We start from the raw sequence: 25,497 nt of genomic DNA on the forward strand, positions 1-25,497 counted from the left end.
ATCTCTCCTTTGAAACTTGGCAGGCCAGAAAGGCTTGGCACGATATCTACAGTGTGCTAAACAGAAAAAATATGCAGCCGAGAATCCTTTATCCAGCAAGTCTGTCATTTAGAATAGAAGGAGAGATAAAGGTCTTCCCAAACAAACAAAAACTGAAGGAATTTGTCACCACGAAACCAGCCCTACAAGAGATCCTAAGGGGGATCCTGTGAGACAAAGTACCAGAGACATCACTACAAGCATAAAACATACAGACATCACAATGACTCTAAACCCATATCTTTCTATAATAACACTGAATGTAAATGGATTAAATGCGCCAACTAAAAGACATAGGGTATCAGAATGGATAAAAAAACAAGACCCATCTATTTGCTGTCTACAAGAGACTCATTTTAGATCTGAGGACACCTTTAGATTGAGAGTGAGGGGATGGAGAACTATTTATCATGCTCCTGGAAGCCAAAAGAAAGCTGGAGTAGCCATACTTATATCAGACAAACTAGACTTTAAATTAAAGGCTGTAACAAGAGATGAAGAAGGGCATTATATAATAATCACAGGGTCTATCCACCAGGAAGAGCTAACTATTATAAATGTCTATGCGCCAAATACCCGAGCCCCCAGATATATAAAACAATTACTCATAAACATAAGCAACCTTATTGATAAGAATGTGGTCATTGCAGAGGACTTTAACACCCCACTTACAGAAATGGATAGATCATCTAGACACACAGTCAATAAAGAAACAAGGGCCCTGAATGATACATTGGATCAGATGGACTTGACAGATATATTTAGAACTCTGCATCCCAAAGCAACAGAATATACTTTCTTCTCGAGTGCACATGGAACATTCTCCAAGATAGATCATATACTGGGTCACAAAACAGCCCTTCATAAGTTTACAAGAATTGAAATTATACCATGCATACTTTCAGACCACAATGCTATGAAGCTTGAAATCAACCACAGGAAAAAGTCTGGAAAACCTCCAAAAGCATGGAGGTTAAAGAACACCCTACTAACGAATGAGTGGGTCAACCAGGCAACTAGAGAAGAAATTAAAATATACATGGAAACAAACGAAAATGAAAATACAACAATCCAAACGCTTTGGGATGCAGCGAAGGCAGTCCTGAGAGGAAAATACATTGTAATCCAGGCCTATCTCAAGAAACAAGAAAAATCCCAAATACAAAATCTAACAGCACACCTAAAGGAAATAGAAGCAGAACAGCAAAGGCAGCCTAAACCCAGCAGAAGAAGAGAAATAATAAAGATCAGAGCAGAAATAAACAATATAGAATCTAAAAAAACTGTAGAGCAGATCAACGAAACCAAGAGTTGGTTTTTTGAAAAAATAAACAAAATTGACAAACCTCTAGCCAGGCTTCTCAAAAAGAAAAGGGAGATGACCCAAATAGATAAAATCATGAATGAAAATGGAATGATTACAACCAATCCCTCAGAGATACAAACAATTATCAGGGAATACTATGAAAAATTATATGCCAGCAAATTGGACAACCTGGAAGAAATGGACAAATTTCTAAACACCCACACTCTTCCAAAACTCAATCAGGAGGAAATAGAAAGCTTGAACAGACCCATAACCAGCGAAGAAATTGAATCGGTTATCAAAAATCTCCCAACAAATAAGAGTCCAGGACCAGATGGCTTCCCAGGGGAGTTCTACCAGACATTTAAAGCAGAGATAATACCTATCCTTCTCAAGCTATTCCAAGAAATAGAAAGGGAAGGAAAACTTCCAGACTCATTCTATGAAGCCAGTATTACTTTGATTCCTAAACCAGACAGAGACCCAGTAAAAAAAGAGAACTACAGGCCAATATCCCTGATGAATATGGATGCAAAAATTCTTAATAAGATACTAGCAAATCGAATTCAACAGCATATAAAAAGAATTATTCACCATGATCAAGTGGGATTCATTCCTGGGATGCAGGGCTGGTTCAACATTCGCAAATCGATCAACGTGATACATCACATTAACAAAAAAAAAGAGAAGAACCATATGATCCTGTCAATCGATGCAGAAAAGGCCTTTGACAAAATCCAGCACCCTTTCTTAATAAAAACGCTTGAGAAAGTCGGGATAGAAGGAACATACTTAAAGATCATAAAGGCCATTTATGAAAAGCCCACAGCTAACATCATCCTCAACGGGGAAAAACTGAGAGCTTTTTCCCTGAGATCAGGAACACGACAGGGATGCCCACTGTCACCGCTGTTGTTCAATATAGTGCTGGAAGTTCTAGCATCAGCAATCAGACAACAAAAGGAAATCAAAGGCATCAAAATTGGCAAAGATGAAGTCAAGCTTTCGCTTTTTGCAGATGACATGATATTATACATGGAAAATCCGATAGACTCCACCAAAAGTCTGCTAGAACTGATACATGAATTCAGCAAAGTTGCAGGATACAAAATCAATGTGCAGAAATCAGTTGCATTCTTATACACTAACAATGAAGCAACAGAAAGACAAATGAAGAAACTGATCCCATTCACAATTGCACCAAGAAGCATAAAATACCTAGGAATAAATCTAACCAAAGATGTAAAAGATCTGTATGCTGAAAACTATAGAAAGCTTATGCAGGTAATTGAAGAAGATATAAAGAAATGGAAAGACATTCCCTGCTCATGGATTGGAAGAATAAATATTGTCAAAATGTCAATACTACCCAAAGCTATCTACACATTCAATGCAATCCCAATCAAAATTGCACCAGCATTCTTCTCGAAACTAGAACAAGCAATCCTAAAATTCACATGGAACCACAAAAGGCCCCGAATAGCCAAAGTCATTTTGAAGAAGAAGACCAAAGCAGGAGGCATCACAATCCCAGACTTTAGCCTCTACTACAAAGCTGTCATCATCAAGACAGCATGGTATTGGCATAAAAACAGACACATAGACCAATGGAATAGAATAGAAACCCCAGAACTAGACCCACAAACGTATGGCCAACTCATCTTTGACAAAGCAGGAAAGAACATCCAATGGAAAAAAGACAGTCTCTTTAACAAATGGTGCTGGGAGAACTGGACAGCAACATGCAGAAGGTTGAAACTAGACCACTTTCTCACACCATTCACAAAAATACACTCAAAATGGATAAAGGACCTGAATGTGAGACAGGAAACCATCAAAACCTTAGAGGAGAAAGCAGGAAAAGACCTCTCTGACCTCAGCCGTAGCAATCTCTTACTCGGCACATCCCCAAAGGCAAGGGAATTAAAAGCAAAAGTGAATTACTGGGACCTTATGAAGATAAAAAGCTTCTGCACAGCAAAGGAAACAACCAACAAAACTAAAAGGCAACCAACGGAATGGGAAAAGATATTTGCAAATGACACATCGGACAAAGGGCTAGTATCCAAAATCTATAAAGAGCTCATCAAACTCCACACCCGAAAAACAAATAACCCAGTGAAGAAATGGGCAGAAAACATGAATAGACACTTCTCTAAAGAAGACATCCGGATGGCCAACAGGCACATGAAAAGATGCTCAACGTCGCTCCTTATCAGGGAAATACAAATCAAAACCACACTCAGATACGACCTCACGCCAGTCAGAGTGGCCAAAATGAAGAAATCAGGAGACTATAGATGCTGGAGAGGATGTGGAGAAACAGGAACCCTCTTGCACTGTTGGTGGGAATGCAAATTGGTGCAGCCGCTCTGGAAAGCAGTGTGGAGGTTCCTCAGAAAATTAAAAATAGACCTACCTTATGACCCAGCAATAGCACTGCTAGGAATTTATCCAAGGGATACAGGAGTACTGATGCATAGGGGCACCTGTACCCCAATGTTTATAGCGGCACTCTCAACAATAGCCAAATTATGGAAAGAGCCTAAATGTCCATCCACTGATGAATGGATAAAGAAATTGTGGTTTATATACACAATGGAATACTACGTGGCAATGAGAAAAAATGAAATATGGCCTTTTGTAGCAACATGGATGGAACTGGAGAGTGTGATGCTAAGTGAAATAAGCCATACAGAGAAAGACAGATACCATATGGTTTCACTCTTATGTGGATCCTGAGAAACATAACAGAAACCCATGGGGGAGGGGAAGGAAAGAAAAGAAAAAAAAAAAGAGGTTAGAGTGGGAGAGAGCCAAAGCATAAGAGACTGTTAAAAACTGAGAACAAACTGAGGGTTGATGGGGGGTGGGAGGGAGGGCAGGGTGGGTGATGGGTATTGAGGAGGGCACCTTTTGGGATGAGCACTGGGTGTTGTATGGAAACCAATTTGACAGTAAATTTCATATATTAAAAAAATAAATAAATAAATAAAAACAAAAAAAAATAAAAAAAAAATAAAAAAAAATAAAAAAGAGACTCCTTTCCTGCATTGCTGACACCCAGGCTTTTGTAGAAGGTAGGCATGTCCATGGTCATTAGAGAGTAGAAAATTCACTGAGCTGCAAAGCTTCCCAAGAGGTACAGGAGAAATTTTTCATAGGACGTACCCTGCTGGAAACCCCCAACTGAGAAGTCACTTATGGTGTTGTTGGAGAAATCTACCCATGGGGACTGCCATGAGCTGTTAAAAATCGTGTACTTTTAGAGTCAAGGGACTAAACCAGGAGTTGCACAAAGCTTTGGGGCTAAAAAGTTGCACATAGTGCAGAAGTCTGCCAAGGAAAACACACCAGAACTTGAAAGAGAAACCTTCCTACTGATGTGTTCTTCTAGTACTCTCTACTAAAAAAGCATGCCATCTGCTACAGGAGAAATATTTTCAAATATATTACAGAACTATCATTTAAGGGTGATTAGAGAGAAGACACAATGCATCAAAAAAACATCAATTTTCAGTATCTTTCAAGAAAAATGCCAAATTAGGAAAACAAAAGGTCAGCGGTCTGATCTACTACAAGCCATATGTTTTTCACTACACACACTTTCTATCCTCATCATTCACCAATAAAGAGAACAAGAGGGGAGAGGGGATAACATATAGAGAATAAATTCAAAAGTATCCCAGGGCTGGATACATTGTTATTTTCAGTTTGTGAAAATTCATCAAACTGTAAATTTGTGGTTTATGCATTTGTCTGTAACATTTTTTAATAAAGATTTAAAATAAAATATCCTTGTTGCAAAGTTTAATTTCTGATTATTAGTGACTGCCTGTGTGTAGCACTCCATAGAATCCATGTCTATAGCCCTATTAACACGTATTTCTCTCTGTTGTAATTGCCTATTTAATTGCAATGCTCTGAATTGAAAATAACTTTATTTCCACATCCTAAATAAAGGTTTGTTAAAAAGGAACTAAAGAATGAGTTTACTGTGGAAGTAAAGACTTGTCAGTCATTCAAAACATGTTTTTCTATGACTTCCCATTTTTCCTCTACATGAAGATAATTGTCATTATATATGCTATCAGGAAGCTACTGGCAACAGTATTAATTATTTTATGGTAAAAACCAGATGACCCTCATTTAACTCCCTAAGTTCTTGCCCTTCAATGAAATTTACTAGTTGGACACCCAACTCATCCTCAATACTGAAAGTTGAAATGTCTTTGCCCTTCAATGGAAAATCATCCCAAATCTTAAAAGGTAGGTCTTTTTGACAGTGTTGTTAACATAAGAATCACCTTTTGTGGTAGACAGATTTCACTGATGGTCTCAATTACTTGCTTTTCTAAACAATGTAATTTGCTCTATATCTTTCTAGTCTTCTCTTTGACTATGACTTTTGCTGTTTTAGTTACTCTGGCTAAAGTGATTTAGTAAATGTGATGCAAACAGAGACTTGAAAAAAAGAAAAGTGCATTTCTGCTTGCCCTATTACATGACTTGTCCTTCTCTCTTCTGGATTCTTGCCATTAGCATAAGCACACGCAGATTAGCCTCCTACAAATTGAGACACCCTATGGGGTAGAGCTAAATCATCCCAACTGAGGCTATTCAAGACTGAGCAGTTCATGGCTTACACACAAGTTTATTACATTGGACTGAGAAAATTAAGCAAGGTCAGTCTAGTTTAATCCAGATCATCAAGGTCTCCATGCTAACCCAGAACCTTGCAAGAAATAATGAATGGTTGCAATTTTAAGTCATTTAATTTTGGAATAATGTATCATGTAGCAATGTTAATTAGTGTAACTTTTTACCTCTGGCTGGAGTTTTCTCTTACTTGATTTTTTTTCATTATTAAAATTTTGTTTGGTTTTGTTTTCTTAAGAAATAATGTTCAGAGCACTTCACTAGAGTTATTGAATAGGCAAACTGAATAAGAATCAAAAAGCCACATGTAGAACATTAAGTGATCACTTGGGTTTCTCAATAACTAGAGAGCATTTTTCTTCATATCGGCAATGAGAGATTGTAAATCTAAATTGTATTACAACCAAAATAGAGAATATCATATACCATGAACTTTAAAATTACGTGGGATGAGTTAAGAGCTTATATTTAAAATCTATAAATGCTGAGCCTACTAAATAATATAATTGATGAAAAATGAAATTAACAGTTAAAATTTAAATATACAGTAGTAATGTTCTGATTTCATTAAGAAAGTTGCAACGTTTAAATAAAAAATGTTTTTTAAATCATTTGGAAGTCTTTTACAATCAAAAGGTGATAATTCAATAAATGTAGACTTACTGTTGTTTCATTATGTGTGAACTGACCCACAGGTTGTTATTAAGTAACATAACAAGTTTGATGACCATCAGTGAGGTAATAATGATGAACAGCCGAACAAAACTGAACAGTCTCATGTTCCATATCATTCTGCAAGTTAGGGGAAAGAACCTTATGATTTCATGATTAGTCATGAAATACTGTTTATATGAGAAATTTATTACTGAATTTTTCTTCTCTGGGCAGTTAGATGATAACCCTATTATTGGCTCAGTTGTCTTTCGTAAGTTAGGAGAAAATGGGGAGTATTGTTCTTCTAATTGCATGCACGACAGGTAAAATATAGGTCATATTCAAAAACAATGACTCTTTTTTTTACATTAATGCTGTCTGTTACCACGATAAGAATAAATAAGACTTTAAAAAATGAAGAACAGGGGCGCCTGGGTGGCGTAGTCGGTTAAGCGTCCGACTTCAGCTCAGGTCACGATCTCGTGGTCCGTGAGTTCGAGCCCCGTGTCGGGCTCTGGGCTGATGGCTCAGAGCCTGGAGCCTGCTTCCGATTCTGTGTCTCCCTCTCTCTGCCCCTCCCCCGTTCATGTTCTGTCTCTCTCTGTCTCAAAAAAATAAATAAATGTTAAAAAAAATTAAAAATAAAAAATGAAGAACATTAAATAACTTCTCTAAGACTATTTCTTTCAGGAAATGTTTGTTGGATACCTTCTTTTTGGCTGGCCACTTTGAATCTCAGGCAAAGGCTGCGTACTTGTCTTTTCATATGTCCTATGGGAAGGGATAATTTCCTTTTAACTAATCACAAAGAAAAAAGATATAATCGGTACTGAAGACCTGAATAAAGATGATTCTTTATTCTACTCCTAATCTTAAAAAAATTTTCAACTCTCCAATCCAATGGGTGCTTACTTAGAACAAAGATGTTTACAGAATTTATAGGATGCTGATTATTTAGCATTTCAAAATGTTTATTTTTTTCTTTCTACTTATTCTTTGTGCTTTCTTCAGCTTTATTGGATGATATTATACATCCACATGTGTAAACTTAACCCACCAAAACTATGCTTATTAGAGAAGCCTGGTTGATGCTTTTTAGTTAACAACACTTTAATTCTAATTACTTATTTAAGTCATTGACTTTCTGAAAAATCAAAACTTGAATTTGAAATCCAGCTTTGTCACAGACTGCTTTCAAGAAAACTGGAGAAAGCTGTTTCCACTCTCCAAGCTTCAATTTCCAAATATACAGAACGGGGTTGAAAACATTTGCTCACTTTATGTCACAAGTAGATCTGAGGAGAAAATGAAAATAAAATGATGTTTCGGAAAGCACTTTGTAAATTACAGTAAAATAGGACATATGACCCTTTTAATGATAAGGAATTAAAAGTTTGTATATTAGCACATCTAATTTTGCATGGATTGAAGGTTTCCAAATGGGAGGTAAACATGTTAAAGTAACAATCAATATTATAATTACTTTTAGCAGTTCATTCCAACATCACCAATCAGTATAGTTTTCATACAGTTGGTAAAATTAAGATGTTCTGAAGTTCTTTTATAAATGCAGCTGTATATTCTTCTGTTTGGAAGGACTGTTTGTCTCACGGTTCCTTTTCTTTGGTCTACAAAGGCTCAGATAGCTTCGTTGTTCGGATGATAATTTCACATTTAGAGGAAAATGTAAAAGAAAAGCGTAACTGAGAATAAAGCGATACTTCCTCATTTGAGATTTTCTACACATTTCTAAACTCATCAAAAAGGATGAAGTAAAAAGTCATAACTAAGAATCTTAAATAATTAGTATATATTCTTTAAAAACATTTTTTACCTCATGTTAACATCTGTAGAAGAAAAACCACATGTGATATACTAATAGAAAATGTCACATGAGAGTTTTAAATTTTATATCAAAAAAGAATATATGATTGCCTATGCAGTCTTGTCTCTTGCCATCAGGCTCACAGAGGCCTCTTTTGATTTCTTTCCAGCAGTCCAGAATCCTTTCCACCCTGTAGTGCTCACACCTATTGCTTAGTGCACACCTTCCAGAACATCTCCTATATATCCTTGAGATATTACACTAAATCTCCTGTTGGATAACAAAAATGAAGTCCCCTCTGTATAATCTATCATATTACTCTATACTTTTTATTCTTAACTTTTGGTACAATTGCTATTAGCTTTTAAATTTTATGTGACTATTTTTAATGATCTATCTCCATAGTCTTATCCACGAAGGCAGGTAGCATGTAGTTCACTACATGTCTTCAGCATGTAGAACCATGCCAGGGCATATGCCAGGGCATATGGGAAGAGTGCAATAGACATTTCAGTGTGTTAATAAAATAAATCAATAATAATTTCTCTTTTTCAAATTTCCCAAGCATTTAGTTGGAAAATTATTTATTATAAACAACATTTTAAAGTCTATATCATGCTGCAAATAAGTTTATTTTACCTTTGATTAGACTTTTTATTAAGTGATAGATCATTAAGTGTTGCTATTTAGATTTATTAGATAAAATTATGCTGCAGCATTCCGGTTTTAAACCCAACGAATATACTTAAACCTTAAATTATTTATTTCATTGGATTCCAGAGCATTTTATTTATTTATTATTTATTTATTTATTTATTTAAGAGAAAGCGAGAGAGTGTGAACAGGGGAGGGGCCAGAGGGAGAGAGAGAATCATAAGCAGTCTCCATGTCCAGCACAGAGCCCCACGTAACGCTTCATCTTACAACCGTGAGATCATGACCTGAGCTGAAATCAAGAGTTGGCCGCTTAATTGACTGAGCCACCCAGGCACCCCTCCACAGCAAATATTTTGTTTAAAGATGGTTATCAAAATTAAATTCAATCCTGATACGTCATGGGGCTAGTTTGCTGGATTGAATTAGGTCAAGCTATCAAGAACAGTGACTGGTCTAATATTTTTTCCTACTTACATGTTACTAAGTAGGCCTGCTCGAGTTCTGTGAATGCTGGCGGAAGACATGAGATTCCTGGGTCAGTGACAAAAGTCTTCCTTATTTGTAGTGCAGCAAGCAGCATGAGCTTCACACTTTTATCAGTTCCCCTTGCCCCGTCAGCCTTATGGGAATGATGCAAGGCAGCCCGGGTGAAAGCTGCACATAGTAAGCAAGCCCAAACTCTGTTTTGGAGGGAGACACTATTTCCATTTTCAAGGACTGTATTCTACACAAATACCCTTACAAACATAGTCCTGAACAAAAACCGTCAGTGCCTCTGTTCAAAAGACATGCAAAAATGTTTAACATTCAATGGAAAATTGTTTTTTAATGTACTCCTCATTTAATGGAAATCTTGCAGTTTATACTTTGAAATAATCATTTTATTCATTTTATCAGAGCAGTACTGTGTCAGAAAACTTTTATTTCCATACGTATATTTAAGCACACTAAATATGACACCAATTAAAGCGTATACTGGCTTGTTGAAACTCTTCTCGCTAATAAAAAATAGATAATACGCAGCCATAGAAATGTTGAATGTCGGCTTTCCTTCTTTTGGATTATATTTCTAGAGCCAATCATGTTGCACATTTGTAAAATGCTCCGTTGCATGTGTAAGGGTTACATATGCTCTAATCACAGAACTACGCTTTTGTTATAGAATGCTTAAGCTGGCAGAAGTGATAGAGATGAGATAAAGGTGTACATCACGTAATAACATCAAATATATCTCTTTTACTTTCCCAACGCATGCTGCTGGCCTCAGAAGAAAACTGATTCTATCCTTGCTTCAGCCCAATTTTGCTTTAAATTTGAAAAATTTGAGGTGATCGCATGGCTGAAGTCAGTAAATGCAATCCAGGTTTGCAAAATCTAGAAAGGACTGCTTTAAACAAGAGAGTGGGGGAGGATCATTTCAGTGGGGATAGCACATCACCCCTGCCATGGAAACCTAAATTCAAAATCAAATGGTGAGGGGTTGAAATTGAAAATGAAGACTCTGCCACAAATTTCATTCTTGAAATGACAAGGCAGCTTCTTTGTAGTGATATGAAATTACTAACTTAAATCAACTTCTTCCATAATTTATTTCATTTATATTTTGGTTGTGGATGAAGTTTCTCTGTAGAGATTTTATGTGCTATAGTTTTTGCACTGCAATTTCAGGTGCAGATATAATGAAAAATTGACTATCTATTTTCTATAGCCCCTTTTCTCATTCATAAGACAAAATAACCAACATAATTAAATTTTAAATTATGAAAGACATACATAAAATTACTTGTAAGATAACTCAATTCAGTATATTTATTCCATCAAGGAATAAATGGACACAGAAGATCTGAATAATTTGCCCAAGGTCATAGAGTAGGTGAGGTCAAGAGATGAAAAAAATATAAACATAACTTCCTAGATCAGTCAATTATTTAAATCATCATCTTAAGGCTTTCTTTGCAATTTAATCATTAATACTCTATGAAGAAACCTGAGATATCTTTTTCTTCTAATCTTTTTTTTTTTTTTTTAGACCTTTGCCTGAAATAGAATATATGAAAGCCATTATAACAAATCTTCTAAGTGAAGACCATGTGTTTGGACTAGAAGGAAAATATAGATAAAAGCCTTCCAGTGTGACATCAATGGGTTAATGGGTCCCAAGTGAGAGCTGGGGGCCACTCACAGTGTTAACTTGAGAATAATGCTTTGGACTAGAAGCCATTTTGGCCAGGTGTGGCAGGCTTTCAGCCAAAGATGAAGAATCAGCAGAAACACCTTTAGATCAAATTATGAGAGCAGAGCTACAGCAGAAACAGAGACAATGGAGGAGGGGTGTCCAGAACTCTTGGGGATACTATGCCCATTCCAAGATGCTTCTGAAGCCAGGATAGGAGAAGTGGCATTCAAACACTAGAAGGTAAATATATTTTCCTAGATATCTCTAGAGCTATTAAGGTGGGATGCCTGGTGAAAATGGGACAAAGGTACATAAACCTGGTGCTGGCAAAGCAGTTTTGAGTATAAATGGAAGGGACTATGTGCTAAGCAGTGTGGGGCGCCTCATGTGGATCACCTTTTTCCATACTGACAACATTCCTGGGTGGTGGGCAAGATGAGCCTCATTTTACAGAAGAAAAAACTAAGGCTAAGAGTGGTGAATTCCCATTGCTAGGAAGTAGCAGGGCCCAAAGTTTGAGCCAACCTTGGTTGGTGGGCTTGTTTCTTTTTCATAAGGTGCTTAGCTACAGCCAGGTACCTGCTTTTGGAAGCCTAGTGGATACAATAAAAGGAGCAAGAAACAGAAGTAACATTTTGAGAGAATTTGCCACAGACCTGAGCTGATACACAAGGAGGGGGTGGCTTCCTGATACAACTGGAAAAAAAGGCACAAAATAGGCACAATGTGGGTGGACAGTCCAGTTACTCAGCTGTGGTTGGGACAATGGGTGAGAAGAGAAACATTTGAGGGATTCTCAGCTTCTCAGCCTGAATGTGGATGTTTGGATTTCCTAGTCATCAAGGAAGAAGGAAGAGAAGTGATTTTCCATTTCTTCTCAGCACCAGTGAAGCATTTACTGGTTGAGTAGGTGGGGGAGAGGCTGGCGAGGGGTGTGAAGAGAAGGCATATTTTTTTTCTTCAGTGGCCAGTGGAAGGCAGCCACAGCGCAGCACCACTCCTTGGCACTGGGGTAGCCAGATCTCCTACCTCCCAGGGAGCAACATAGGATGTGGAGGGCTGGTGGAGGCACCGACCAGGTCCTGCATGCAGCCACCACTCCCACATGAGTCTGAGGACATTCTGACATGTCTCAGTAGTTATCATACAGTATGGTGTGCCTTTCCATTAAGATGGGGACTTCACAAGGGCAGGATTATATCTTTTTTAAAAGCTATGGTCTTAGGTCAGATTTACCTATGAATATACTCTGAGGATCAGTTGGGAATGTTCTCAGGAGCAATACCTGTTAGAACATGAGGGAAAGGATGAATGGTGATGGGATTAGAACAGAGGCCATGGGGAGCTTGGAGTGTGGCTGGATACAGGCTCATGACATGACATGTCCAGGAGCAGGACGTATCTATTTCTATTTCTTTAAATGTATTTTTAAAATATTTTAAAAGATCTTTATAAAAGATTAAGTATGTAGTAAGTATGTAACTTACTACATACACTCTTATGATAACTGTAGCCTTTATCACTAATTAGCTAAAAATTAGCAATATGTTATATGTTTTTGTTCATAAATAAATTTTTTATCCATTGTAAATATTCATGAAACACTCACTAGGGAGTATACGGTATTCAAGGTCCTCTGTATACCAAAGTGTACCAACTAACCAAGAAATTGCCATCAGGAAGCTTAATTACAGTGAGGACAATACAACAGTAAATACAGACAAGAACTAATTTCTTAGCGCAAAATTATGGAAAAAAAATTTAGGGTGGAAAAGTTATTTTGGATGGAATGGTCATATAAGGCCTCTCTGCCAGGGCATATCTTACTAACGAAACTATAAGCTTGAAAAGGAACCAGCCATGGGAAGGGCCATAAAGAAAAGAGAGAGATGCTCAAGCTCAAAGCCCCAAAGGCCAGAGCTATTGGAGTTAAATCTGTGAATATCACAGCAGTTACTTCAGGCTGGATGAGTTCATCTGGAGAAAAGAGAAGGGGGTTAAATCTGGCCGTGCCAAAATCTGTAGATTGTTAGTGAAGGACGAGTTGGCAAGCAAGAAGACTCAAGATCCTCCAGAAGCACAAAAATAAAACCAGCAATGTGCCAAGAGAGAAAGCCAAAAGAGAAAAGAGATTCCTCACATTGTGTGCCTTCTAATAATTAACAACTTTTTTTTTTTAGCATTTATTTATTTATTTTTGAGAGAGAGAGAGAGAGAGAGAGAGAGAGCGAGTGAGCACAAGCGCAAGAGGGGCAGAGAGAGAGGGAGACACAGAATCCAAAGCAGGCTCCAGGCTCTGAACTGTCAGCACAGAGCCCGACTCACAAACCATGAGATCATAACCTGAGCCGAAGTTGGACACTTAACCAATTGATCCACCCAGGCGACCCTAATAATTAACAACTTCTAATGCAGAACTTCAATTAATTGCCAAACATGAAAATAAAATAAATAAAAATAAAAAAACAAAGTATAACTTCAATATTACTTTAGAATAAAGGAAAAGCAATAAAATAATAGATACATAAAAGTAATTTGAATAATAACTTGAAATATTGTATTCATATTATTAAAAGAAGATGTTTTATGCCTACTACTTTCAGGATAATAAATAGTACATAATTCAATAACACAGTAATCAAAGAACAAGGATTTATTTCATGGTATTCATTAGTGTGTTTTTTCACTAAAGGAAAATAAAATCAGTGGCATTTTATAAGGCTAGAATAGTCAGCTTTCTCTATTTTGCCCTTTACCAGAACCAGTGTATGATCAGGATGAATGAATTTGGTGCTTGAAAACCACGCTATTGTGTTCTACCATTGTGATATTCATTAGCGCCCGCTGCCACATTAACATAAACTTGTGATATGATTTTCTAGATTCTTTTAACAACAATAAAAGGTCACACAGTTCACTTGGACTTTGGAAGTAGGGAAGACACAATATCTTTATCAGGGCATTACTTCAATGAAGGCATATAAGGCTATAAAAGCTTCAGAGGGAATTTCTGCTTGTGAACTGAAAAACTGGTAAACAGTGCTGTAGGGGTCTGTTTCTGTAGGGAAAGGTATTGAAGTAGAATCTATTCTAAAAGCAAGAATTATGTGATGAAGACAAATCCCATACCTCTTTTTGTCTCAGAATTACCATCTACAAAACGGGAATGTTAGTGATAATCTTATAATATTAATGATGTTACAAGGTTCTATGATTCTATTTGTAAAATATACTGACAAATGTGTCTGCAACACTGCAATTGTAACATAAATATCTATTATTGGTGTTCTGTTATTATAATCTTAAGTAGTTTAACAATTCTACCTTATGACTGAATACTGAAATTCAGAAAAGCTTGGAGCTAAAAAAGGTACTAACAAATCTTTTTTTTCCTTTTTTTCCCTTTTTTTAGTATTTTTAAATTTTATTTTAGACAGAGAGAGCACACACAAGTGGGGAGAAAAGGCAGAGGGAGAGAGGAGAGAGAGAGAATCTTAAGCAGGTTCCATTCACAGCGTGGAGCCCAACACAGAGTTTGATCTCACGACCCTGGCATTCATGACCTGAGCAGAAACCAAGAGTTAGACACTCAACTGGCTGAGCCACCCATGCACCCTGGTACTAACAAATCTTTAACCAAGCCTGAAGGAAACTGTATCTATTGAACTCAAAATATAATCATAGAATTTCTTATAAACTAAAACTAATTATGTGACAATTCACAGTAGTGCATCTAGTGTAATGCTCTCAAAACTTAACATGGTGGCCTAATCATATAAGTGCTCATAGGATGCTGATGCTGATGAAGAAGAAGGCCCCGAGACAGAAAGACTACAGAGTAGAGCAGGAAAACGGGGGGCCAGAAGGCAAAATCCCTGATAATGTCTTCAAATATTATCCAGTTTAAGAAAACATACAGGTAAATCCATATGCAATAACTTTTATCTGCATTTCAAAAATATTCATCTGAGTTTTCCTTTAAAGAACACATTCCTTCAGCATCTTTTAGATGCAAAATTACAAGTTTTGTTTCATATGTAACTTTTCCGGAACATATCTTGTCTGTGAAGTAACAATGTATGTAGAGAATGCAAAAAAATACAATTAAGTCTGAAGGTCATGTTTAAAATAGTCATTTTCTGTGAAGACTTTGAATTGAAACAAACATAAAATATGCAAAACATGAACTCCTAATGTAGCTCAATTATATTTCATATATCATCGACCAATTAATCAAATGAGTTTTAGGTTTATTTTGTTATTTAATCCTTATTACATTCCCAAATTCTTCTTATGTTTAAAGAAGGAAAATAGTTGAGTGCTTAAATTTAAAATGTAGTATTGGCTTATACACAATAATTGCTATTTAAAATACTCTTGCTTACAATTTATTTGAACTCCTTAAAGTGGGAGTTTCACAGTGTGGTTTTTTATATTAGATAGGGCTAATATTTTCTGTGATATCTTGACATTCTTATTTAGTAATTATCTTATCTCAGAATTATACAAAATCAAGTTAATAAAATTAGTATAAATTTAAAGCTTAATTATTCTGTATGGATTCTGATAAACTTTCCAGTCTTATTCTAGTATGAACCAAATGATCTGATGTTGAACAATTATGTGATCCTGAGAAAGCTGGGCTCCTTGAATTTCAGTTTCCTTGAATTTTTTTATCTTTAAAAAAATTTGTTTAGCATTTATTTATTATTGAGACAGAGCATGAGCATGGGAGGAGCAGAGAGAGGGGGAGACACAGAAACCAAAGCAGACTACAGGCTCTGAGCTGTCAGCACAGATCCCGTTGTGGGGCTCCAACTCAGGATCATGACCTGAGCCGAAGTTGGTCGCTTAACTGAGTGAACCACCCAGGCACCACCAGTTTCCTTATCGTTTAAAATAAGATTAGTAAAACTGAATTTATTTGATTAAATAAGTTTAGATCGGCAAATCTTCTAGTATACTATCCATCACAAAATAGACATTAGTTAAAGTAGAAGTATAAAGAAGTAATTTAGCAGAGTGACAGGAGCAAGGATTTTGAAATCAGAACTTTGGAAAGGACTTGAATTCCATTCTCTACTCTTGGATTCCATTTCACAAGTCAACTGGCTTCACTAATTAGTAAGAATAAAAATGTTTATGTTGCATAATACAAGCACATGAAGTTTCTGGTAAATTGCAAGTAATCACAATCATTGTCATTTATGACTGTATTCCAACAACCTATTCTCATTAATTAACCTTTTACCTATACTCTGATAGCAAACCATTTCTATATTGCACCCAGTAGACAATACACTATATTTAAAATAAGTTTATTCCCAGAGACTATGTATTCACAGTCATTCCAAATTCACCAACACCTCTTCATCATCCAATGGTTGACGATCTCAAAAATATGGGAGTAAAAGAGAACTTCAATTTAAATATAGGTTTGCAATCAGGTGTCCATTACTATCTGTTATGGAACCTCAAAGAGATTCATTGAGATAATAGAAATTGTAACCAATCAACAAGATGAAATGATCATGTAGAACAAATAAAGGGGAGAATCTTCCTGAATAATTAGGAGTCCATATAATCCTTTCTTCCAGATTTATACACAATCTGTATTATATACAATTTGTATTATATACAATTGTATTGTATGATTTTTTGCCTCTTTAAATATCAAAATCTTTAAACATAAAAAATATTTAGAATCATACAATACTCTTGTTATCTCATAAAAATATTATTAATTTTTCATTATAAGCATATCAATCCATGTAGCATGGAAAGAAATCTAAAAATAAGTGAAAATGGGATTTAATTCCCCTCATTAGATCAAATAAACATCATAAGGAAATGGTACAAATATTCTCCATCTCTTCAGTGCTCCTATATTTATAATATCAGTGTACTTCCAATACCATCAACATTTTCCATAATCATGTGTATAGAAACTTTTTACTAGGCTATTATAGCAATACATTTTTTAAACTGTAGCATGCATAACTTTCCTTCTGTCAAAATTATTTTATTAAGCCACCTTTTAAAATTGTTTGGATTATATCTGCTACTCAGCAACCATATTCTCTTACTTCTGGTAATTGGACTTTTAAAAGAGCAACAATTCTCTTTCACCCTTTCTTTTTCTTTTTCTTTCTTTTTTTACTAAGTATATCTTCAGATTTTGTTACTTTATTGTTTGAAAAATGGAAATAATTTTGCTAAACACTTTACAAACCTAATGTCGTGTGTGAAAAGTGTACCATCCTCACTTTACAATGAAGAAAGAGGCTCCCAATCTCCTCAGCCTAGAGAAGACATCTAGTTAAAGGCAGAGAAGGACTTCATAATGGTAGAGCCCAGCCTTCACACAGCTCCTTATGGCAGGTCATGCATTGCCGTAGCTCAATACTTAAATCATGGTTAAGAACAAAATGCAACTTTACCACAGTGATATTTTCGTTTTTCACTTATTATTTTATAAGTATTATTAATGCGGATTGGTATTTCTGAGTATTTCCATAATTTGCTTCTTTCAACTTTTTAAAATTCAATCCTCAGGGGATAAACCCCAAGGTTGTATCTGTGAAGCCCATGTTGAGATCTCTACATATTCATTACGTCATTCTTATGTGGGGCCATGCTAATCTTCTCTGTTTCATTTCCATTTTAGTACATGTGCTGCCCAAGGGAGCACTCTACATATTCATCACTGTTTAAAATTTATGTAGTTTGCAGGGAAAAGCATACATTAGGAATATGTATAAACAAGTTTAAGTTTAAAAACTGTAACTATTTTATTTGTTTTATATTTAAGATAGGTCACCTGATTTTTGAGATATCTAGTTTGTATTATTATAGTCCGACAACACTCTTACAGGAAATTATTTTGATTTTTGTTGTCGTGGAAGTTGGTACTAGACAAGCATGTGGCTAGATAAACAGGGGCCAGAATGGTTTGGGCTACTACCAATCTAACCAAAGCTATATTCATTTAATGGATTTCTTGACACAGTGTTCACATTTTTTTTTCCCCTGAAGCCTCAAGTCTCACTCAAGAAGCTACCATGATAGGCATAGAAACTTTTTACCTACTTTATAGAGAAGATGTATGAGCTCTTGTATCTTCTCTCCTTTCTTATTTAAAATATACTCTTGTTTTTTTTTTTAATGTAATCTGCATATCGTTTGTATCAAAGTCTCAATGAGTGCTTGTTTAAAAACACAGATTACTTTTTCCAGCCCAGCTAATTACTAGATCTTGAGAAGGAATAAAGCACTTCACAATGAAATTCTCCCAGAGATGATTTTTAACATAAAATAATTTTTAAGACACACTTAACATACTTTTGTCTTTTTGCCTTTCTTAGTGAAAAAGTAAATAAATAAAGTTCCCCTACATTTCTAAGAAGGAAATATTTACTTTTCTTAAACATATTATCTCATATATTCCTTTTGTCACTCTTTGCAAAATGTCCTCCTTTATCCCCAGTCCTAATTTAGTTAAAAGCCCTTATTTATTGGCTTATGTAATGTTCATGTTAAGCCCTTTCTATCATGGCATTATTTGATCTAGAAGTAAAAGTTAAAAATTAGCCAAAAGATTTGGTTTTGTAAGTGAGATATCAGCAATTTTGTTAGCACTTCCTCCTCCACTTTTTTTGTCTGTGTGACTAAAATGTGTACATGATGTCCAAAGTGCAACCACCATCACAAAGGAAGGCACAGAATGAGGGATGGAGGAGCCCGGGTCCCGAGGCCACAGCTGATCAACCATTCCATCTCCAGCCTGTCCAATTTTGACTTGAGTTATGAAAGACAAACACATCCTTACTTATTTAAGCCACTGTTTTTTGAGTTTTATCTTACTTGTATTCATATTCAGCTCCTAGTTAAGATGATGTATAGATTTGATCAGGAACAATTTCAACTTTATTTTTTAATTGTTTTGATCACAATATTGTTCTGGAATTTCCATTGCCCTACCCTTACTCCATTTTCCCAGATATTTTGTTATTATCAAAGTTAGTACCTGGAAATTCTACCTTTGGGTAAAAAAATGGATCCTGGATACCATCGGATGTCATGAATATCTGGCATTTGTTGTTTCTACACCTCTATTCTGATTTTTATATGACATATTCATTTTCAGGCTGACTATATCCACATAATGGCTCCCATAATAGAATTTCTCAGGATATGACCCCAGAAGTATATCCTTATAAATCTAAGCAGAGCAGAAAGAGCTCAAAAAAATCTATCCATTCATCCAAAACTTGGGATTGATATTGACTACATGTTTTGGTTTTGGTGACTACGGTGTTATGTGTGCCCCATCTGGAACTAAGGATGAGGTCATCTACATCCAGACCCATGGACACAGAGTCATGGAGAGATGGTTATCTAAGAAGATAAAGAAATTCTGGGCTGGCAAAATTAAAAACAAAGAAACAAACAAACAAAAAAACCCAACACTTTCCACTCTACTACTGCCTTACTTTTTACATTTTATATTTGCCTGGAATGCTACAATATCTATTTTTTTCTTAAGCACCCTGTTTTCAATACTTCAGTTGCATTCTTTAACCAACTATTTCTTCCTACATCTAAATCCCTTTAATATCTTCCATTGAACTATGCTTGTATACGAGAAACTGAGCAGAACTTTCCACTACTGCCTAAGGCAAGAGAGTTTGGAATTTGAGTCTAGTCATATAGTCTGCCTACTAGAAAAAGAAAAAAACAAACACAAAAACAAAATAAAACAAAAAAAAAGAGCCCTCTTCAGAAAAAGAAAAAAGAATCCACAGTGTTCATAACATATTGTTCTTACTATACACTATCCAATTAAAAATAAACCAGACAAGCAAATTGAAAAACAGGACCAAACTGAAGAGAAAAAAAAAATCTGTCAATAAAAACTAATACTTAGATGACTGAGCTATTGCATTAAGTAAATAAGGAGTTTACATAGGATGCTATAAATAGGATCAAAGATTCAAAGAAAAAAAAGGAATGACAAAAAAAATCTTGAGGCATGTGGGTGGCTCAGTCAGTTAAGCATCCGACTGTTGATCTCAGCTCAGGTCACGATCTTACAGTTGATGAGACACAGCCCATGTGTTAACTCAATCAACAAGCTGTATAGCTCTACATCTCCCAAAAATTGTTTTTATTGTCAAAATCTTTTCCCACCAAGAAAGTTCATATTTTAGATGTTTTCAATGGTAAATCCTAGACAGACTAAGGAATGAACTAATATACCAATCTTACAAACACTTCCACAAGTACAGAAGAAAGCACCTCTCAACATATTTTATGAGCTCAGAAAAAATTTGATGTCACAACATGAGAAAAACATTGCTAAAATAGAATATTATAGCATTTCATAAATATAGACAAAACTGTTAAAATGTTAGTATTGGAAAACAGCAATATATGTAAATGATAACACATAAAAAGATAATATAGTATGAACAAATAGAGTTATTCCAGGAATGAAAAGTTAGTCTAAACCTTAAAAACTAAATACCATAATCTACTATGTTATCAGAATAGCATGATCACGTTAATAAATGAAGAAAAAAAACACTGGACAATTTTCAACTCTCATTAATAATAAAATTCTCTGAATACCAGGAACAGAAAATAACTACCTCAATCTGATAAAGGATATCTTGGTCATTACAATAAATCATGCCCAATTTGCTTTATCCAGGAAACCAAGGTTGGTGCATATTATAAAATTCAACTTCCAGTAAAAGATTAAAAGAGAAAATTCGTAAGACCATCCCAATAACTGCTGAAAAAAATAATATTTGATAGAAAAGAATCTTTGATGATAACATTTTTAGGACATTCAGAATAAAATAAACTTCCTTTATCTGCCAACAGGTATTCAAAATGTCTAGAGCAAACATCCTATTTAAGGGTCAGACCCTTAAAGCTTCCTTTTGAGACTTGAAGAAGAGAAAAATTCCCATTATCATCATTTTCATTCAACATTTTACTGGAGTTTCTAAAAGGTGCAGTAAGTCAAGGAAAAGGAATAAAAGCAAAGACAAGAAAGATGTATTCACAGATGTAAGGACAAAATTATGAATTTTCAATAAAGTGTCAAGTGAAAATACATATACTTGTGTCTTCAACATGAGAAATATTATTTATATCAACACTTAAACATTTATTTTTTAAATTTATGAATAGATTTTTGAGAAATAAAGAAAGCCTCAGTTCCATTCTAACTTTATTTCTAGAGTTTCTTGATAGACTCACAAAAATATCAAGCATCACAAGGGGTGGTGGCAGTTAAAATTATATGTAGATACACATACACAGACACAGACACACACCCAGTTGTATTTGAGATTATATCTGGAACTCATCCTTGACAATAGGAATTTTCTCAAATTTGGGCCCATGTTTCATTTCATAAGATATTGAATGCAATTAGAAATTATGATATTAATGAATACCATTCCTGTCTCATTCTCAAGTGTACAAACAATGACAAAAACATTAGAAGGTGAATTTTTATTTATTTTTTATTTTTTATTTATCACTACAAACACGCTTTCATTCCAATTACTCCATTTTTATCTCAACATTTATGTGGTATTAAATTAAATACATGACTACCAAATGACCATATATTTAAAAAATTGAAATCTGAGGAATGCCTGGGTGGCTCAGTCGGTTAAGCTTCTGACTCTTGATTTTGCCTAAGTTTATGATTCCACAGTTTGTGAGTCAAACCTTATGTCAAGTTCTGCACTGATAGCACAGAACCTGCTTGGGATTCTCTTCTTTCCTCTCTCTTTCTGCCCCTCCCCTGCTTGTGCATTCTCTCTCTCAAAATAAATAAGTAAACATTTTTTAAAAATTTAAATCTAAAATATTGTATCTAGACTCTTTATAAAATATATTATGCTTATTGCTCATTAAGATTATTTATAGTTTTTATATTAGTTAAATGAAATCCTTGTTTGTCAGGATATGTCAGTTATGTTATCAACAAAGTCATTTCCTGTGTAATTTTTCATAATACTTTACTTTAAATTAGTTTTCGGTTCACATAAGACACTCTTAAATGCAGAGAACAAACTGAGGGCTGATGGGGGTGGGGAGTTGGGAGAGTGGGCAAAATGGGTGATGGACATTAAAGAGGGCATTTGTTAGGATGAGCACTGGGTGTCATATGTAAGTGATGAACCACAGGAATCTTCCTAAAGCCAAGACTACAGTGTATGTTAACTAACTTGACAATAAATAAAAAGCAAAATAAAATAAAATAAAATAAAATAAAATAAAATAAAATTATAAATTAGTTTTAGGTTCAGTTTTGTGTGTGTGTGTGTGTGTGTGTGTGTGTTATGGTTTATAAACAAAATAATAAAATGATGGTATTACATTTCATATCCCAAATGAGTGATTTCTGGCATGATATATTTCAAGTCAATGATAGATATCTACTTATTTCTGTTAAAGAAGGCTATCACTTTTCTTAAGTGGAACCTCTAAGAGCAGATTTGTGCAGAATATCTTGTACCCTTTGCTTGGAGAGCTTTTATTTAATGTATTTGAGATATTGGATGTGGTAAAACTCTCAAGGACTTGCTTATACATCTCAAATTTATTATTTCTCTTTAATTAAATTCACATAAGCTCTTAGGCAATTACATTTGCAAGAGAAATTTTTAAGTGATGAGAAAGATTACAGGGGGGGATATAGAAAAGCGAAATTTTCCAATACTGATTACATACTATTTTACATAAGACAAAAGCAGTGGGGAAGATAAATGCTTACTCATAAGAGATAAGATAGTTATTACCAATTAAGAAAATGCATTTGAAGCAATTACTAAAGGATAACAGCAGTAACTCCATTCATATTTTGAATTTCCCCTGTCTGCCAAATTGAAGTGTGGACCTCTACTCCATAAGTTACTGCACTAAATTTGATTTCCCCCTTTTTTATATTAATAGGACTACATATTAAGTTTTGAAAGCCTAAAGAACTTTCAATTTTGAAATCCAGAAATAAGCACTTTTATTTTATCTTAATTTTTCTCTTCATGTATATTTCCACATATTTAAAATTTGTTTTAAAGATTGAAAATCAAGATATCTTCTGATATAAATATTTAAAGAATAGAGGAGAAGAGCCAGGATGGCAGAACAGCATGGAAGTTTTTTGTGTGTCTCACCCCCATGAAATACAGCCAGACCAACACTAAACCATCCTACACACCTAGAAAACTGATTGGAGGATTAACACAACAACCTGCACAATCTTAACCACTGATTTCAGCAGGTACATGGCACGGAGAGGTGAACATGGGGAGAGAGAAGCAGGCGGCGGGCAGGGAGCTGCTTTTGCAGGCGGAGAGGATGGAGACTGGGGGAGGGGGTGAGACTACGGGAAAAGCACGCCTCCCCCAAAGCAGCTGGAGAGAAAGTGGAAAATTGGAAACAGCCGCAGGGACTAAACTAAAACGGGAGAAAGGAGAAAGGAGAGGGTTTAAATCCCATTAAGACCGTAAACAAGTGGAGTGCAGAGTCTTTAACTCCACAGCTCGATACCTTGTGGTGCTCTGGTGGGAAGGGCGAATCTCCAGGAACAGAGTGGGGTCCAGGAGGTTCTCAGGCCACACAGGAAGAAGCAGTTCCACTGTTGGAAGGACATTTGGTAGAGACTGTTGAAGCTACCTGGTCCCAGCAGACCCCAGGAGGTGGCCACATTTGCTGGTGCTGGAACAAGGTCATTAAGGGTGAAGCCTGGTGCCAGATGTGTGTTGTGATTTTTCATAATCCCTGAAAAGCTGCTGCTACACTACTTGCAAACTTTTTCTGGGGCAGACTGGCACCCGGCCACAGTCTTGAGACACCAGCAGCAGCAGGGTCCAGCAATCATTCCTGGGTGCAGCTGGCATTCGGCCATTGCTTGGTGAGACCCTTCCACAGAGGGGTGGAACAGGTCAAAGCTGCATTTCTTCAGAAGTAAGGGGCCGGGGAATACAGGCACATCTGAGACAAAACTTGGGAGAGAGGTAGTGCCTGGGGCTTGGTCACGGACAGTGAAGAAAAAGCGGGGAGTGGACAAAAGCTGAAGACAGAGAACGGGTGCCCTATTGCTGATCATGGAGAACAGGGTTCACATACTTAAAGACTGGGTAGCTGGGTGACGCCATTTTCACCACTCCCGCACATGCACATACACACCTACGAGCGCCACAACAATCCACTCCAGTAGGCTAGCAGCGCCACCTAGTGGAGAGCGGATCCGTTAAACTGAGCCCCGCCCAACAGGGCCAACCTTGCTCTTCAAGAACACAAGTCTCACCGCCTACTTAGTTTATGGACTATAAAGCGCTTCATAGTCTGACTTCTACAGGAAAATGAAGTAATTTCAGTTATATTTCAATCTGTGAGCAGGTCCATCTATTCAATTGTCTTTCTTTTTTTTTTGTCTTTTACAATACTTTCCTTTTCTTGAATACAGAAAGAGAAAAAATTCATCTTTATTTTGAATTTTTATTAAAAATATTTTTCTTTAAGTTTTTTCTACTATATTCTTTACTTTTGTGTAAATTTTTTAAAATTCTATTTTACTCCCATCATCTCATTTTAGAATACTTCAGTGTATTCATTTTTTCAAATTCTCAAATGATTTCCTTTTTTCCCCTAAACCAGACCTGCAAGAAATTTTAAGGGGGACTCTCTGAGGGGAGAAAAGATGAAAAATATATATAGAGAGAGAAATAACTAAATAAATACCAAAAGCAGCAACGACTAGAAAGGACCAAAGAACACCACCAGAAACTCCCAACTCTACAAGCATCATAATGGCAATAAATTCATATATTTCAGTACTCACTCTAAATGTCAGTGGACTCAATGCTCCAATCCAAAGACATACAGCAACAGAATGGATAAGAACACAAGATCCATCTATATGCTGTTTACAAGAGACCCACTTTAGACCTAAAGACACCTTCAGATTGAAAATAAGGGGATGGAGAACCATCTGTCATGCTAATGGTCAACAAAAGAAAGCCGGAGTAGCCATACTTATATCAGACAATCTAGACTTTAAAATAAAGACTGTAACAAGAGATGAAGGAGGGCATTATATCATAATCAAGGAGTCTATCCACCAAGACGACCTAACAATTGTCAACATTTATG

The 25,497-nt window shown here is 35.7% G+C and overlaps 1 protein-coding gene and 1 non-coding gene across 4 annotated transcripts in view; both read right to left on the reverse strand.

Moving 5' to 3' along the window:
* The window catches only part of FSTL5 (follistatin like 5), a 722,149-nt gene that overhangs the window by 200,539 nt on the left and 496,113 nt on the right, over positions 1–25,497 (reverse strand). The gene's annotated exons all lie outside the window — the stretch shown is intronic.
* Positions 17,899–18,007, reverse strand: LOC125924123 (U6 spliceosomal RNA). Its single transcript, XR_007458299.1, has one exon. It is a non-coding gene; the product is annotated as a U6 spliceosomal RNA (small nuclear RNA).

The sequence above is a fragment of the Panthera uncia genome, chromosome B1 (assembly GCF_023721935.1).
Source record: "Panthera uncia isolate 11264 chromosome B1, Puncia_PCG_1.0, whole genome shotgun sequence".
In the NCBI taxonomy this organism is placed as follows: Eukaryota; Metazoa; Chordata; class Mammalia; order Carnivora; family Felidae; genus Panthera; species Panthera uncia.